Source organism: Ranitomeya imitator, chromosome 10, assembly GCF_032444005.1.
Source record: "Ranitomeya imitator isolate aRanImi1 chromosome 10, aRanImi1.pri, whole genome shotgun sequence".
Lineage (NCBI taxonomy): Eukaryota > Metazoa > Chordata > Amphibia > Anura > Dendrobatidae > Ranitomeya > Ranitomeya imitator.
In genome coordinates, this window is record NC_091291.1 from 88,471,211 (window position 1) to 88,487,421 (window position 16,211).

At 39.8% G+C, this 16,211-nt stretch overlaps 1 protein-coding gene across 2 annotated transcripts in view; it reads left to right on the plus strand.

Moving 5' to 3' along the window:
• GRIK4 (glutamate ionotropic receptor kainate type subunit 4) overlaps positions 1-16,211 on the plus strand; it is a 583,539-nt gene that overhangs the window by 54,138 nt on the left and 513,190 nt on the right. The gene's annotated exons all lie outside the window — the stretch shown is intronic.

Consider the following 16,211-nt stretch of genomic DNA (forward strand, 5'->3'; position numbering starts at 1 on the left):
GGGCGTCTAGTTTCCAAAATGGGGTCACTTGTGGGGGAGCTCCAATTTTTAGGCACACGGGGGCTCTCCAAACTTGACATGGTGTCCGCTAAAGAGTGCAGCCAATTTTTCATTCAAAAAGTCAAATGGCGCTCCTTCCATTCTAAGCCCTGCCGTGCGCCCAAACAGTGGTTTACCCCCACATATGAGGTATCAGCGTACTCAGGACAAATTGGACAACAACGTTCGTGGTTCAGTTTCTCCTGTTACCATTGGGAAAATACAAAAATTGTTGCTGAAAATCATTTTTGTGACTAAAAAGTTAAATGTTCATTTTTTCCTTCCATGTTGCTTCTGCTGCTGTGAAGCACCTGAAGGGTTAATAAACTTCTTGAATGTGGTTTTGAGTACCTTGAGGGGTGCAGTTTTTAGAATGGTGTCACTTTTGGGTATTTTCAGCCATATAGACCCCTCAAACTGACTTCAAATGTGAGGTGGTCCCTAAAAAAAATGGTTTTGTAAATTTCGTTGTAAAAATGACAAATCGCTGGTCAAATTTTACTTCCTAGCAAAAAAAAAATTTGTTTCCAAAATTGTGCTGATGTAAAGTAGACGTGTGGGAAATGTTATTTATTAACTATTTTGTGTCACATACCTCTCTGGTTTAACAGAATAAAAATTCAAAATGTGAAAATTGCGAAATTTTCAAAATTTTCGCCAAATTTCCGTTTTTATCACAAATAAACACAGAATTTATTGACCTAAATTTACCACTAACATGAAGCCCAATATGTCACGAAAAAACAATCTCAGAACCGCTAGGATCCATTGAAGCGTTCCTGAGTTATTACCTCATAAAGGGACACTGGTCAGAATTGCAAAAAACGGCAAGGTCTTTAAGGTCAAAATAGGCTGGGTCATGAAGGGGTTAAACCTTAAAATATGCATTGCGTTAGCAATTTGTAGAGAACAAGTGCCAAACGGTGGTAGAAAGCAGCTTTTGCCTTTCTTACAATCCTGAAGTATTCCTTACGCCAACTTGGCACTCTCCACAAGGAGAAATGTCCACCTTTAGGCCTCCAATCAGAGGTCCCTCACCTAGCCAAATAAAATCTCATGTTTTGCACTGAAAAGGGGCAAACACCCTGAAACATATGTCAGCAAATAGAGTTTCTGGTTTGTCTTCTTATCCTAAGTCATGAGTCGTTAAAGGGTTGATATTGACTTTTAGAATTGTTTTATATGAAGTTGTTATTTGCACATTTAGATGCCCCTTAAGGCATGTGACCCAAGTGAGGAGAAATCAAATCTTGGACAGTGTAATCAGATACAGCATGGGACGAAACCTTTTGCCCAGATGCAGAAAAACTTGCCAATGGCTTTGATATCAGTCATTTGGTAGTTCACACTTATTGACATGCAGGATGCTACTTTCAGTCAAAACATTAATTCCAATCATAATACAAATCAATGACTCACAAGTCGAGCTTATGTTCACGGTATATTATTTCATTATATGGATAATCATTTCATGAACAGTACATAATTCTAAAATAAATCCAAATAAATATACTCAGTTTACTACTCCAAAACTCTATTACGACGAATGTCGTCCTTACCAAGTAGCAGTCATTCACGTCATATTAATTTGAGGATAGTAAATGCGCTTTGGTGGATTTAATATCACAGTTAGTCATCTACTGAAGGTAGAAGCTGATCTCCAACAATGTCAGTGTCACATGTGATGCCGAGGTAAGGATGGAATGTTCTACCAGAAGATCCACCAGTAAGACCATTCTAGGTCCCAATAATAGACCCCAACGGTTCAGCAAAAAAAAAAAACCCTATTCGTAGCTGATGTAGAAGGCAGTGACTTGCCATTTGTGTCTACTGGAACTTATTAATGATATGTTGGGATCATACAATACTAAGAAAGTACACCAACCTAAGGTTTAACCAAGATAATGTTCCTTCAGGCCATGTTCCTCTTGTTATTTCTTTTGTGGTGGGTACTCTGGTGCTCGTATATTGATAGGACAGCTTTCCTTAATAAGTTACTCATTTTGAAGTCATTTTTGTAATTTAAGGCGTAAAATAAGCCCTGGTGTCTTATGTCATACTGTGCACATAGCATTTACACATTAAGTAGTTAGTGTGTAGTACGCATGTAAAGCATGGGTCATAAATAATGTGGACACTGCTCAAAGTTTGGGACCTGATAGATTCACATTCTTAAAGGGAACCTGTCACCCCCCTGTCATTTTTAACTAAAAGAGCCACCTTGTGCAGCACTAATGCTGCATTCTATCAAGGTGGCTCTTTTATTTGGGGTCCCTTCCACCGCTGAAATAATCATTTTTATAATTTGCCCGCCATACCCGTAGTCTGCCCGGGGGGCATGTCTTTTCCCCCAGACACAAATGACTCCCAGCCATCGGTCATTTGCTCCTTGCGCCGGGCGCCGCCTCCTCAGCATTCAGTTACATCCCCGACACCTGCGCTGTAATTTTTTTTTCGGGCATGCGCAATTTGCGCTGCCCTTCGACTCACATTACATGATGGGAACTTACAGCGCAGGCGCCGGGGACGTAAATGAATGAAGAGGAGGCAGCGCCCAGCATGCAGAGGAAATGAGTGATGGCTGGGAGGCGGTTGTGTCGGGGGGAAAAGACATACCTCCCCCCCCAGAAAAATTACAGGTATGGCGGCAAAATCTGAAAATGATTATTTCAGCGTTGGAAGGGACCCCAAATATAAGAGCCACCTTGACAGAATGCAGCATTAGTGCTGCACAAGGTGGCTCTTTTAGTTAAAAACGCCAGGGCGGGTGACAGGTTCCCTTTAATGTGTTTTCTTGCCGCTCTCAGTAAATGCTGAGCATGCTTTTAGATCATGGGATGTAGCCAAAAAAACACACAAAAATTAAAAAAACATTGAAAGGTTATCCTGCTTGGACTGTAAGCTATGGCCCAGGAAAAAACAGATGAATAATGATACAATTAAAAAGAAGTTAGTTCCATTTGCTTTATTCGCCTGTTTTGCTCTATAAATATAATTCTCTTTTTATTACATTTAGTCACTGTTGCATAAGAGCTAATGCAAATGTAAATGACTCTTGTATCCCGTCTGAGATATATGTTTCCGTAAGGAAGTATTCTTTGGCTTTAATATGTCACAATTATAACTTGTTATGTTTTGTAATTTTAGGGTTGAAAGAAAAATGTTAGTAAATCCATCAAGTTTTAATTATACCACAATATTTTGATCCAGAAGAAGACAAAAACCTCATAAAACAATTCCATCCCAACTTCACATACGGCAAATCAGAGCAGATCCCTGGATCAATGTCCCTCGCCAGTCTACTACCCACAACCTGTAATATAATATTTATCAAGAAAGGCATCCAGGACCTCCTTGAACTTTTTTTTTATTGAGTTGGACATATGTAACATCATGTTGCTCGCGACTCTTAGCGTAAAGAATCGGCGTCTGTGATTATAAATAAATCTTCATTCCTCTAGATGTAGATGTCACCCCTTGTCACCATTGCAGGCCTAGATGTAAGATGATTATTAGAAACATCTCTGTACTGTCCCTTAGTGATGGAGGCGGTGTATAGTAATGCGTTACTGCTGTGTAATGGCAGAGAAAACAGGAGCGCTGACCTGTACATCTAGAGACCAGTGTATATGGGTTCTCCTATTCATATTTAAAGATAAAGGGAAGATAGGAATTAAGCTAATAACAAGATATTCCTATAAATAGCATAAATTCAAGGAAATAATATATCGTTAATAATAGATGTTTCATAATGGAGAGCTTATCATGTAATACTGTACTGTAATAATGTGATGGACCTAAAAATTCCTAATATCCTACAATAAAAGAACAGAGATCTAAAATATAATGAAAAACAATATGATAAGTATGGCATTACAAATCCCTTGTACTGTACAGTACTGTGCGTGGTAAACGCAGATAACATTGTTAAAAGCAAATTAGCAATTTGAAACTTCCTCATTAAATATGTTGACTTGGCGCAAAAGATAGAACAAAAAATGGTAATTATACTGATCATTTATGAGTCCTAGTAGCTGAGATAAAATTAGGACGTGGCTCAATTCATGCCTATACATCAATGTTGATTTCTCCCACTTCTCATATAGGATAATGATGAACATTAGAAGGAGTAGTGGAGAAGATTGTCAGATAAACGAGGGATACTGTGCTGTTACCGACCCAAACGGTCAATCTTCAGAATTACACCGCCTCTTGGCAAGGTGGAGGCCTGGAGAGAGAGGAGCGGTCTGCATATGAAGAACAAACATCACACTGCCCCTTAAGGGTTTTATACAATTCCTATAGTATGATGAAACAAAAAAAGAAATAGAAAGATCAGATTTATTTGAGATATTATTCCATTAGACTTGTAACTAGACATCACGTGCCATCTGGTTGTACTTCTCAAGAAGTCCAATTCCAGTACTTCTCCGGTAGGTCACTATACTACTTTATTGTTGTGGAAAGTTAGATCTATCTCCTGAAATGATGTGGTGATGCAAAATAGAATAGTGGGTATAAATTGTACCTAAATAGGGAGCCAAAGAGTCAAAATGGGCAATACGACCACACTGATATTAGTTATCATTTTTAGGAGGTAAATCAAGTTAAGTTCAGATGAGGACAAAGGGGTTCAAATCCAATTACAAAGGATAAAGCACATATGTAGAAGTGTTACAAATAAAATATAACAATGCCGCTCCTTCAAAATAGCACGCTTCACAACAAAATGGTGAAACAAAAACATAGGTTAGGCAGCCAAGGACATGGATGTGGCTGCTGGATCAGTGTCCTTCAAATCTTTTTAATCATCTCTACAAAGGGAAACTGTACACGAACACCTAAAAAATGCCAAAAAATTACTATAATTCAGAATGAGCATCTTATTTATAGTTTAAAAATCTAGATTTTATTTGAAAGTCTTAAGGTGCCCATTTAGATGGGATTCATATTGACGAAAATATTACAATTTTCACTATGCCAAATGTTTGTTGGATAAAATTGAATAATGAATGATTAATTTAGCCGCTTGATGACACTCCATAATTGTCTGGAACAAAGTCAGTCATGTTTGAAATTTTCATCCAATAGTCAGACAAAAGTTGTGCTAAAAATCTTTCATCCATGAATGAGTTTACTTTGAAATATTTCTTCCAGAAAGATAGTTATAATTTTCTTGTGTCATTGAACATTTATGGCCAATTTGAATAACTTTTCTTTCCTTTACATTGTCATATCGATCATTTTCCAAACAACCCTTTGATCAACAATTGTTCAAACATGAAACTAATTTTAATATGTAAGGTGCCTATAGACATTGAAAGAAAGTAGGTGAAACACTCTGATTTTGTCAGGTTCGGCAGCAATGATGGAGTACATATAGATTAGACCATCTAACTTAAAAGGTTTTTCTCAAGTCTTGAGCAGGACAAAGCTTTAAAATCTCTTTCACTTGCTTGTTGCTTTGGACAATGCTCCTTCAGTGACAGTTCTACTGAGCTTCTGTGACACATTGATGGTCTGTTACTGCTTGTCCTGAGGTCTATTCTGTTATCACTATTTTTGTATTTTTGCATACGGAGATAACAGGGTGTTTGTACAGACACATTTTTGGGAAAGTGAGAGCAGTGATTAGGAGAACTGCTAAGGAAAATGAAATTGCCGGGAGCTACTGATTTTGCAGGCCTGATAACAGCAGCTCTGTCATTTGCTGGGTGGGGTAAGAAACTATCTGCTGTATAAAAATTAATATACTGGAAAGATGTGGCTGGTATCTCTGGAGTTAACTCCTGACAGCTACATTCAGCCTAGCTCTGACGCTCAGTCTCCATCACAACAAGGTGCATCTTATATAAGAATAATGCACTTATAGCAAGAGAATGACAGCAGATAGAAAATGCAAGTCAGTTGCAAACTTGATTAGTTTCATACTAACCATTTAATAATGCAAGAATATCCCTTTAAGTTGGCAATACATGTCAATTGTATTCTGAGCCTGTCTATTTCAGCAGGATGTGTATGAAGATACACTGATCCTCCTCAACAGCAAAAGACTCATTGTGCATAATATAATTCCGCTTGCCTAAACCTTTTTTTCTTGCAGGCGATATGTCAGTGCCAGACAGTCACATATTCCCCTCTGTCCTTTAAAAATGCATTTTTCATTTTTCTGTTGCTATGGAAATCCATATATTTGTCCATAAATAGGCCTTGGGATCCTTTTACTTGAGCAGATAAATTGCCCGTAACGAGCACCAATCGTTGATAAAGCAATCTTTATTTAGTAACATTTGCATATTCCAATTATTAGGAACGATCATTCTTACAATACTTTATTTCCCCCTTCTGTTATTATTCAATTGACTTTCATGTGTGTATAAAAGATGCTACGAATCGATAAATGAGAGAATTATCCCTTTTTGGTTTGATCGCTTGGCATGTTCAAACTGGGCAATGATTGGGAACAAACAATTGTTCAAGTGATCATCTCTCTGCGTAAAAAGGACTTTAACATAAGTGTATCATTAAAAAGGAGTCAATTTTAATGTCCTCGCACAAAAGAAAAGAAAACAATACAAGAGAGTAATTGTTATTAGAAAATGAGGCTGGAGTTTTACAAAGCTCGCGTCCTTTCACAGGCCTCGCAATGAAATCACGTAACGTCTTCCTTTCGGAGGGTTTGCCAATAGAAAACCATTTGTCAGTTTGGGAGGAAAGCATTTAAGGCAAATAAAACATAAGAGAAGACAATGGAATTCTAATGTGACAGAAAATGAAAATGCGCCTCTCAAGTAATTGAAAGAAAATGATGATTATTGTCAAAGCCTATGATAAGAGTGTGAAAATGTCATTGAAGACTGATTAGTGTAATCCAAGATGTTGACAGACAATCTCAATGACAAGAAAACATATTAAGTCCTGAAAAGAAATCTGACATCTACTACTCGAGGGAGCTGGATACAGGGACGTAGCGAGGGGAAGCTGGTGGAGCGCTTGTCTCCGCGCTATTAAGTGGGAATGTGGAGGGGGCACATGATAAAACACTCTTCTCCCTTCGGTTCCTTAGTGTTATTTTAAAAAGTCATTTCCATCTCATACATTTATGTCATTTCCGCAGGGGTTTGTCTAAGATAAACATAAAGAACAAATTAATAGATGGAAACTTGTTAATAAAATATGTACCATTTACCTATTTACACGGTAGTTCCTGCCGATGCTGCAGCGACCATTCAGGTGACCATCGCAGCCAATCACTGGCCTCAGTGCTCATGTGCCATACATATCAAAGTGACTGATGCAAGTGATTGGCTGCAGTGGTTACATAAACTATGGACATGATATCATCTCTATGTGACTTCTTGGGACTACTAGATAGATGGCACTGGAGTAACGAGGGATGCAACCATCCTCCGGGGACAAGTATCATATTATAACAATAACAACAAAAGTTACAAAACTGTATGAATATAATTGCAAAATACAAATAAGAAAAGAAAGTCACTTTACCCTCTGGTCACACATGCAGTGAGAAAAATAAGTATTCGATACACTGCCGATTTTGTAAGTTTTCCCACCTACAAAGAATGGAGAGATCTGTAATTTTTATCGTAGGTACACTTCACCTGTGAGAGACAGATTCTTTAAAATAATCCAGAAAATCACATTGTATGATTTTTACATAATTAATTACCATTTTTTACATTTAATATGTATTCGATTCAATAGAAGAACAGAACTTAATATTTGGTACAGAAATCTTTCTTTGCAATTACAGATGTCAGACATTTCCTGTAATTGCTAACCAGGTTTGCACACACACACTTGGCAAGGATTTTGGCCCACTCCTCCATACAGATCTTCTCCAGATCTTTCAGGTTTCGGGTCTGGCACTTGGCAACATTGAGTTTCAGCTCCCTCCAAAGATTTTCTATTGGGTTCAGGTGTGGAGACTGGCTAGGTTACTCCAATATCTGGAAATGCTTCTAACTGAGCCATACTTTAGATACCCTATCTGTGTGTTTCGGGTCATTGTAATGTTGGAAGACCCAGCCAGGACCCATCTTCAATGCTCTTACTGGGGGACAGAGATTGTTTTCCAAAATCTCACTATACATGACCCTATCCATCAATATGATGTAGTCGTTCTGGACCCTTTGCAGAAAAGCACCCCCAAAGTATCAAATATCCACCACCATGCTTCACAGTTCTGACAGTTTTCTTGGGGTTGTACTCATCCTTCTTCTTCCTCCAAACACGGGGAGTGGAGTTGATACCAAAAAGTTCTAGGTATTTTGGTCTCACCTGACCACATGACCTTCACCCCTACCTTCTCTGGATCATCCAGATGGTCACTGTCAAAATTCAAACATGCTTGAACATGTAGCGGCGTGAGCAGGGGGACCTTGCGTGCCCTGCAGGATTTCAATCCATGAAGGTTGAGCGTGTTACTAACGGTAATGTTTGAGACTATGGTTCCAGCTCTCTTCAGGTCATTGACCAGGTCCTCCCATGTAGTTCTGAGCTGATTCCTGACCTTTCTCAGAATGATCCTTAGCCCACAAGGTGAGATGTTGCATGGAGCCCCAGACTGAAGAAGATTGACAGTCATCTTTCATTTTCTAATAATTCTGCCAACAGTTGTTGCCTTCTCACCAATCTGCTTGCCTATTATCCTGTTTGGTTATGGCCATGGTGGAGTGGTTGGAGTGTGATTGTGTGTGGACAGGTGTCTTTTATAAGGGTAATGAGTTCAAACAAGTGCAATTAATACAGGTAATGAGTCAAATTCAGTTGGGTTGTAGGTTAAGGACATGATGGGGGTAGTCACACTGGATCTTTACCCTAGGAAAAGAAATGCCCACATATAGTTCTAGACATTGGCGGACACAGACAGAAAATGGCCCCTGTACAAGAACAGTATATGGGCCCTTTGCAGTCCAATATCTCATTATAATGCAAAATTCCACCTGTTTTCAAGGTGGAAATGGAACCCCTTCACCAATTGGGCCCCACTGCAAATGCACAGGTTGCACCAATGATATGTCCATCACTGGTTCTAGATAAACACTGTAGGGAAACAGAGAGCACCAGACCATTGGGTGATACCTTTATAAAAAGATATATTAGATCCAGGTAATGTGCTCACGTGTGCGACTTCTGTAGATACAACTCTGGTAAAAGCTAAAGAATGGTTGTTACTGCCCCGTGGGTGGGGGATGATGAACTCCATCAGGATGCATGAAGTAAAAAACAATTCACAGTTTCGTCTGCACTAATCGAAATGAAGATCCTCGATCCAAAAATAAGAGGTTTTTTTTCTGCAAAGCATTTCCACACTGCATTGTTGGTTTTTGCACTTGAGAATGACGCCAGTTCGGCGTGGAAATGTGTTGTAAAATAAAAAACGCGTCACTATATTTTTGGATTAAGGATCTTAATTTCGGTTAGCGCAGCCCAAACTGCTTCATATATATAGTTCTAAAAATATTACTAAAAATTAGAAGCAAAGTGTAGGTCTGTTATCCAAAGACAAAAATAAATATTTTTACAACGACCTTCTATTCATTTACAAAGGTGCACAAGAATACAAAGCAGCTGCCAGGAAGACTAAGGGTATGTTCACACGTTCCTGATTTCCATCCTTTTTTTTCAGGACTGTTTTTTAAAAAAACTGCAGCTCTTGGCAGAAAACGCAGGTCCTTTTTTTGGTCCTTTTTTTGTCCTTTTTTGATGCGTTTTTTGATGCGTTTTTTGATCCTTTTTTTTATCCTTTTTTTATGCAGTTTTCTATGCAGAGTCTGTGTGTTTTCTAGGAAGTTTTTTAGGGTTAAAATGGCTGAAAATACCCTAACCCTACCCCTAACCCTAACCCTACCCCTAACCCTACCCCTAACCCTAACCCTACCCCTAACCCTACCCCTAACCCTAACCCTACCCCTAACCCTAACCCTACCCCTAACCCTAACCCTACCCCTAACCCTAACCCTAACCCTACCCCTAACCCTATTCTAACCTTAGTGGAAAAAAAAAAAATTCTTAATTTTTTTTTATTGTCCCTACCTATGGGGGTGACAAAGGGGGGGTGTCATTTACTATTTTTTTTTATTTTGATCACTGAGATAGATTATATCTCAGTGATCAAAATGCACTTTGGAACGAATCTGCCGGCCGGCAGATTCGGCGGGCGCACTGCGCATGCGCCCGCCATTTTGCAAGATGGCGGCGCCCAGGGAGAAGACGGCCGGACGGACAGCGGGACGCCGGGTAAGTATAAGGGGGGGAGATTAGGGCACGGGGGGGGATCGGAGCACTGGGGGGGCATCGGAGCACGGGGCGGTGGGATTGGAGCACGGGGGGGCGGGATCGGAGCATGGGGGGGCAGCCACACTCCGCCCACGCACTTCCGCCCGCTTCCCCGCACTTCCTGCTGCAGCGGTTCTGCACCACAAACCGCAGTAAAACCCACAGATATTTTTTTCATCTGCGGGTTTTACTGCGGGTTTGACCTCACAATGGAGGTCAATGGGTGCAGAACCGCTGCGGCTCCGAAAAAAGAAGTGACATGGTACTTCTTTTTTCCCGCAGCTATTCAGCGCGGCTTTTTTTTTTATTTTCCGCATTGTGGGCACAGCAGTCCCTGTTTTCCATAGGGTGCAATGTAATGTACCCTGCATGGAAAACAGCTGCGGACCCGCAGCGGGAAAATCGCGGCAATTCCGCATGAAAAAAAGGATCGTGTGAACATGGCCTAAAGCCTTATAGTACAAATTGATAATTTGCGTAAACAAATCATGTGAACAATTCCGCATCTTTACCTTCCTATTGACAGTATACCAAAGAGCACTTAGTGGTTTCTGGGGGGGCATTTGGTGGCAAGGTGGGCATGGACATACCATATAACAGTATCACCCGTTATGTCATTGCACTACACACAGTCACCTACTTCTAGAGTATACATGGCTTCTATCTGCCAGAACATGATATATTTTTCATTTTTCTTGCTCTAATTTGCTTTAAAATACATTTACTTTTTACTTAAAATTGTGACCTAACACCTGCTGATTTGTTAATCTCTTCCTGGATTTGCCTTTAATAGAAAATGTGAGTTATATCTTATCATATATTATTTTCAGGATTAAGGTTTTGGAGACAATGCCTAAATTAAGTCTAATGAACTGTCTTTGTAATATTGAGGCCCATGACTCATAACTGTGTTACATGTGCAAGACTGATCAGGTAAACCTCATCCACGCGATGTAGAGAGGTCCAAAATTATTCTCATACTTGAAAGACTTTCTTGACCTTACTATTCAATCTATCATATATCTCTAACAGAAAATTAATTTTTGCGTGTCCTGGGCTACATGGATGATACTCCATTAGATGTATGTACTAAGTTGACAGTTATACGAGTTTTCTATATGGTCAGAAAGATAAGCGCCCGACTCTGTTTGGAAAAGTCCAAACTATCTCTTTGGGAATTTGTTTCTTAACCTGTGCCTTGACCAACATAGCTATATTAATATAACAAGTTTTGAGGACCAGTAGGCAGGCTTTTCAGGATTGGCTCCATTGTAATTTTGAAGTGGTGGATTGTTATGAAGAATGACCATAATGAAACCTCTGTTATATGATATTTTGATTTACTTACACATGAAGTTATTGCTCTATTTCTCTCTGATAATTCCTTCTTGCAGAAAGCACTAAATGAGACTGGTTGCGTGACCGTGGTTCTCACTTCATGGCAATTTTTTTAAGCTAAAGAGGTTGAGGAACGCCTCTCATTTCTGCATCGGGCATTGAGATTTGCTGCACGCCAGTACAGCTTCTGAACCAAATGTTTGACGCTTTGCAAGTATCGCGCTCCTGTCCTGATAATTAGGCTAGGATGCTACACCGTATGGATTTCTGATCCATTGTTGCCTTGGCAGATAGAGACAACCTTCTAGCCATAAGCTGCTACAAGTTCCTTAAAAATAAAAATACTCAAAGGACATGGGACACTTTTATGAATATTCTGAATATATTCTGCACCCAATATATAGCCTATCTAAATAGAATAAATAAGCTAGAAATAGGATAAAACCACTATGGCTAAATAGATCTCTAAGGTGCACAAAAATGTAAAAAAAAAGAAAGGATTTAGATAATGAAAGCAAGAGGTTAGTGACACGGCATTAAATAATTATAGAGGAAAAAATAAGTTGTGTAAAACAAAGGTAGGCTGCAAAGATTCAGACAGAGAGACCCATTGCCAAAGAAGGTAAAAATAATCCAAAAATATTCTTCAGTTAAGAAACTCAAAAATGATAGTGTTGGCCACCTCAAAAATAATCTGGGAGAAATGGTGCAAGAGAATGAGGGAAAGGCCAATCTATTAATGCCTCCTTCTTTACAGTTTTTATGCAAGAGCATCCTATGGAAGATGACACGATCAGAGATACCATAATTTCCCCATTAAATGTCAAATTCTTAATTCAGGAGGAAGTATGGCGTTGCCTCAAAAACACTAAAGTGGACAAATCACCAGACTCGGATGACATACAGGTACTGCAGGAATTAAGTACCGTGATAGGCCGTTATTTCTAATATTTAAGGATTTTATGATAACTAAGGTCACCAGTGACCTATTAACCGGCAAGAGCAAGCAACACTACTCTATCCTCCTCCTCCTGGACCTGTCCTCTGCCTTTGACACAGTGGACCATTCCCTATTACTACAGACCCTCTCATCCCTTGGCATCACAGACTTGGCCTTATCCTGGATCTCGTCATACCTAACTGACCGAACATTCAGCTTCTCCCATTCACACACCACCTCCTCACCTCACCCCCTATCTGTGGGAGTCCCGCAAGGTTCAGTCCTAGGGCCCCTGCTCTTCTCTATTTACACTTTTGGCCTGGGACAGCTCATTGAAGCTCACGGTTTTCTGTATCATCTCTATGCTGATGACACATAGATCTACATCTCTGGACCAGATATCACCACCCTACTAACCAGAATCCCTCAATGTCTATCTGCTATTTCATCCTTCTTCTCCGCTAGATTTCTAAAACTTCACATGGACAAAACAGAATTCATTGTCTTTCCCCCATCTCACGTGACCCCCCCAACGAACCTATGCATTACAGTAAAAGGCTGCGCCCTCTCCCCAGTCCCACAAGCTCGCTGTCTCGGGGTAATCCTTAACACTGATCTCTCCTTCAAACCGCATATACAAGCCCGTTCCACTTCCTGCTGCCTTCAACTCAAAAATATTTCACGGATCCGTACATTCCTAAACCAAGAATGTGCAAAAACCCTAGTTCATGCCCTCATTATCTCCCACCTCGACTACTGTAACCTCCTGCTCTGTGGCCTCCCCTCGAACACTCTTGCACCCCTCCAATCTATTCTAAACTCAGCTGCCCGACTAATCCACCTGTCAACCCACTATTCCCCGACTCTCCCCTCTGTCAATCTCTTCACTGGCTCCCCATTACCCAGCGACTCCAGTGCAAAAGCCTAACCATGACATACGAAGCCATCCACAACCTGTCTCCTCCATACATCTGTGACCTCGTCTCCCGGTACTCTCCTGCACGCAACCTCCGATCCTCACAAGATCTCCTTCTCTACTCCCCTCTTATCTCCTCTTCCCACAATCGCATACAAGATTTCTCTCGTGCATCACCCCTACCCTGGAACTCTCTACCACAACACATCAGACTCTCACCTATCATCGAAACCTTCAAAAAGAACCTGAAGACCTACCTCTTCCGACAAGCCTACAACCTCCAGTAACCACCGATCGACCAAACCGCTGCACGACCAGCTCTATACTCACCTAGTGTATCCTCACCCATCCCTTGTAGATTGTGAGCCCTCGCGGGCAGAGTCCTCTCTCCTCCTGTACCAGTTGTGACTTGTATTGTTCAAGATTATTGTACCTGTTTTTATCATGTATACCCCTCCTCACATGCAAAGCGCCATGGAATAAATGGCTCTATAACAAATAATAATAATAAATAATAATAATAACATGGTCTGTACTACACAGCTGGTGCACAGCAAATGTGCTACCTATATTCAAAAAGGGGTCAAAAAGCTGAGGCTGGAAACTATTGTACTGCAAATTAATCTATACAGTGGCCAAAATATTTGAAGAGGGCGCGTTACAGCTTTAAGGAGCAGGGAGCATGTTTGCGCCCTAAGTGAATTGCTAGGAAACTTGTGTGGTGTGTGGCAGCTCTGGGACATAAAAACAACAGGGCAAGAGAAATAACAGAGCGGATGTGGTGTTGAGCATGTTGGCGTCCCTGGACGGGCCAAAGGGGAAGAACCACACTGGGACTGCGGCGTTAGATGTTACAAAGGGATTTATGTAAGCTGGAGGCTTGGGCAGAGAAAAGGCAATTCAAGTTTAATGTAGTCATGTGCTTGTGCCAAACAAATAAAATGGACAATTATGTACTAAATGGTAAACACTCTTTAAAACTGTCACTGAAAAAGACAGGCACATGGATAATCAGCAAACTCAACTTTAGTGATCAGTGCCAGGCAGCTGCAATCAAGGCAAATAAAATCTTAGGGTGGATTAAAAGAGGCATAGATGCTCATGAGAAGGATATAGTTTTGCCTCTATACAAGTCACTAGTGCGGCCACTGCAATTTTGGGATCCAGTGTATGGACCAAACTGAACTTGAGTGAGGGCAGAGAAGAGTGACCAAGGTTATTAACCCCTTAGTGACAGAGCCAATTTTAACCTTAATGACCACGCCCGTTTTTAAAAATATCTGACCAGTATCACTTCAAAGGGTAATAACTCTGGAATGCTTCAACATATCCCATTAATTCTGAGGCTCTTTTTTTCATAATAAATTGTTCTTTAAGTTAGTGGTAAATTTAGGTCGAAATGTTTTTGTGTTTGTTTGTGAAGATATCAGAATTTTGGTGAAAATTTCGAAAATTTCTCAATTTTCAAACTTTCAATTTTTACATCCTTAAATCAGATAGTCATGCTGTGCAAATTAATAAATAACATTTCCCATATGTATATCTTATATCTGCATAATTTTTCAAACGTCATTCATTCTATTTTATTAGATTTTAGAAAGGTTAAAAGTTTAGAAAGTAATTTCTAATTTTTTTCAGGACATTTAAAAAACCTTTTTCATTAGGGACATTTAAATGGACTTTCTGGAGCCTATATATTGGACACTCCCCAAACATTATACCATCTTAAAAACCGCACCCCTCAAATACTTCAAAACTGTTGTCAGGAAGTTTTTTTTTTGTGCTACACAAGAATGAATGCATAGTGTAATGAAAAAAAAATTGTTGCTTTATCCCCAATTTTTTCAGTTTTACAAAAAATAGCACAAGAAAATGAACCCCAAAATGTTTTACCCAGTTTTTTCTGAAAGCGCTGATACCCCACATGTGGTTAAAAACCTTTATTTGGACAAACGGCAAAGTTAGAAATGGAGGGAGCATCTTAAATTTTGGAACACAAATTTGGCTGAATTAGATTGTGGGTGCCATTTTGTTCATGAAAATTTTGCTTTTTCACAACATTTTCACTTTTGTAAGAGGAAAAATGAAAAAATAGACCCCACAGTATGTTACCCACTTTCTTCTGAGTGCGATGATATACCACATGTAGTCAAAAACTACTGTTTGGACACATGGCAAGGCTCTGAAGGGAAGAAACAATATTTAGTACTTGGAATGTAAATTTGGCTGGGCTCATAGATTGCAGACATATTCCTCATTTGAGGAGCCCCTGAGGTACCAAAACAGCAGAAACCCTCACAAGCGACCCCATTTTGGAAACTAGATCAATCAAGAAATTCATCTAGGGCTGTGCTGAACACAAACTTTTTAAAAGGTAGATGGGAAAACTAAAATTACATGTTTTCCACTAAAATGTTGTTTTAGCCCCAATTTTGTAATTTTCTCAATGAATAATAGAAGAAAACGAACTCCATTATTTGCTATGCAATTTCTCCCGAATATGATACTACCCCATATGTGGCCAAAAACTGATGTCTTGGCACATGGCAGGGCTCAGAAAGGCAAGAGCGCTATTTGATTTTTGGAGCATAAATTTGTCTGGAATAGATTGTGAATGCCATGCCGCATTTGCAGAGCCCATGACGTGCCAAAACAGCAGAAACCCCCCTAATGTGA